The sequence below is a fragment of the Littorina saxatilis genome, linkage group LG12, assembly GCF_037325665.1.
Source record: "Littorina saxatilis isolate snail1 linkage group LG12, US_GU_Lsax_2.0, whole genome shotgun sequence".
Lineage (NCBI taxonomy): Eukaryota > Metazoa > Mollusca > Gastropoda > Littorinimorpha > Littorinidae > Littorina > Littorina saxatilis.
Window position 1 is genome coordinate 61,840,898 of NC_090256.1, and position 3,214 is coordinate 61,844,111.

A 3,214-nucleotide genomic window follows, 5' to 3' on the forward strand; every position below is an offset into this window, starting at 1 on the left:
CTTAGCCTTCGGGATCTTGTTTCCGAGATAATTACGAGTTAATTTCATGTCTATTTTTCCAAAATGAATGTCTACGTCGTCGTCGTGCAAAGTTTTAAAACCAAACCTATGCTTATTTACGTACGCAGTTTCATATTGTACAACATCTGCTTTGTGAAACATACCCTGAATGATACGCCTACCTTGTCAAACAGGCTACAACTCGACAATAATAGGCTACACGCTCATGGCGTTTAGCGTTATCGATTCCAACGACAGTCAGGCCGAGTTGTGTGGTGCACAGCTCCGGCTTTCTGAGAAATCAAAACCAAAAGGAGACAAACTTGGCCCTTATTGTTGCATTTATAAGTTTACTCGTTTTGTCGTAGAATGAACGAGTCTTTCACTCTTAAAAAGCTGTGTTATGGTTGTTGTTTGGCTCCAGGAAAGTACACAAAAATTAAGTCAATTAAACGTGCTAATCCTTTTGGGAAAACAAGTAGGCCTATATCCAGTCTATAGCCAGTCGCACAGTAGCCTATTGACTTTGGCCACCAGCTTCATTTTTGACATGCTTAAAACACATTCTTCTACAATAAGCGGCAAATCCGTCGCTCAAAAGGAAATTGCGGACAATTCACCCTACCTTCTAATGTGTTCCACTGACCTGTTTGCCAGCTGTGTCTGTTTGCTGATTCAACACTGAACTACACGGCAGTATTTGTATTGCTGGTCGTGGGTGCCTAAAATAGGCGTTCTTACCTTACTGACAAGGAAGCATTTTGCATACATATGCTCACATTCACGCAACACAAATGAAGCTAAAAGGAAACCACTTCAAGTCTCAGCCTGGGCTCAATCTCTGTCTGTCTGTGTACGTGTGGGTCTGTCTGTCTGGTGTGCTTGTCTGTCCGTCTGTCAGTCTGTCTGCCTGCCTGCCTGTGTATCTGTCTCTCAGTCTCTTGTTTAATTGCAGTAAGCTGCGCTATATGGTAATATCAGTACATGTATTTCGGCCTATAGCAATCAAAAAAGAGAGATACAAAACAAGACAAAACACATTATTTATTAACGAGGGTAATGGCATATAAACAAACAGGTGCTTTTTACATTTAGTCAAGTTTTGACTGACTAAATGTTTTAACATAGAGGGGGGAATCGAGACGAGGGTCGTGGTGTATGTGTGTGTGTGTGTGTGTAGAGCGATTCAGACTAAACTACTGGACCGATCTTTATGAAATTTGATATGAGTTCCTGACTGGTCAAGTAATCTTTGACGAAGCCCGGACTTCGGTATTGCATTTCAGCTTGGTGGCTTAAAAATTAATTAATGACTTTGGTCATTAAAAATCTGAAAATTGTAAAAAAAAAAAAAAATTTATAAAACGATCCAAATTTTCTTTCATCTTATTCTCCATCATTTTTTGATTCCAAAAACATATAAATATGTTATATTTGGATTAAAAACAAGCTCTGAAAATTAAAAAAATAAAAATTATTATCAAAATTAAATTGTCCAAATCAATTTAAAAACACTTTCATCTTATTCCTTGTCGGTTCCCGATTCCAAAAACATATAGAAATGATATGTTTGGATTAAAACACGCTCAGAAAGTTAAAACGAAGAGAGGTACAGATAAATGTAAAAAGCGTCCTATCCTTCTCAGCGCAACTGCTATACCGCTCTTCTTGTCAATTTCACTGCCTTTGCCATGAGCGGTGGACTGACGATGCTACGAGTACGGTCTTGCTGAAAAATTGCATTGCGTTCAGTTTCATTCTGTGAGTTCGACAGCTACTTGACTAAATGTTGTATTTTCGCCTTACGCGACTTGTTTTTACATCTAGCCCTCGCCCATGAAAGGCACTACATGTATTCGAATAATGCTTTTGATAAATGTTAAATAACAAACAAAAATAAAAACAGTGGCAAACAAACAACTAACCAACCAACCAAACAAACAACAAAAACATTTATACAAACAAACAAAATATTAGGCTATTATTAAGTGCATAATGAAAAGACACTCGGCAAATAAATTATTGCACCCAAGTTCGCACCCAAAATAAAGCATTCATTCCCATGTCATTTATTATCAAACTTTCTATTCCACTTTTCAAACGAAGATACTGTACCACCAAAATCGACCTGAAAGAACATAACTTAATATCAGAGACTGTTAATATAATTATACTAATAACAAATCGACGAAAACTCATAAAAGGCATAACTTGTCATTTTTGACATACGAAGAGAAAGTCAAACCAATTGTCTAACCAGAACAGGTATACTTTTGTTTTGCTATCTTGCGTATTTTTTGTGTTATGTCTTTTAGAACAAATGCAGGTGACGATCGCATGAGTGGTTGAAAACGGGATTTGTTTGATGACAAAAATCACCATTATTTCAGCAATGACTTACCTTGATTGCTTCGAAACTTTCGGATATCGTGCCTGCATACTAAAGATGTCCTAAAGGCACAGTAAGCCCCCCGTAAACCATCACAGATACTGTCAGGCTTTTACACACAGTACAAACACCCTTTCATTTAAACACTCACCGCTTCAGAACAGAGTCTTAGGTGCCCTCCGTATTCTGTGTAAACACGTTCATTTTCAATTGCATTCATAGCTATTTGTCGATAAAGCTTTAATTAATTAGCTAAATTAAGACAATAAACTGTCAAAGCGTCCAGCGTCTCCCTCACACACACAGACACACGCACGTACGCACGCACACACACACACATGCACGCACGCACACACACATGAAAAACAACATTGAATGTCACAAAAGTGAATTTTATTTTTCAAGCACAGAAAGAAAATATATATGCAGCAAGAGTAGTCATACAGTTCATACTACCGTAGTTGTTTAAAAAAATAATTGAATTAACATTATTATTCCAGCTTTTTCAATTATTTTCAAAGCGCTTATTGTTATTGTCTTGAAAAAGTAACTCCATTGTTCAGTTCAGCGACTTCACTGGATTGTTATCTCGCATTTTCTGAACCTACTTTAGCTTCTCATACTGCAATCAAACTAAGTGGTTGTACCTTTGTGGACCCCAGAAAGAATATAGCAGGAAAACGATCTATGCGAATGGTCAAGTCCCATTTTTGTTAACTTCAAAAAGACATCCAGCGATTTCTGATTCTGTCTGTATCTTCACCAAGTTTCAGCTAATTCAGACTAAAGCAAGTCTTGCTTAGCAGTCGCTTGACTAATTCCAAT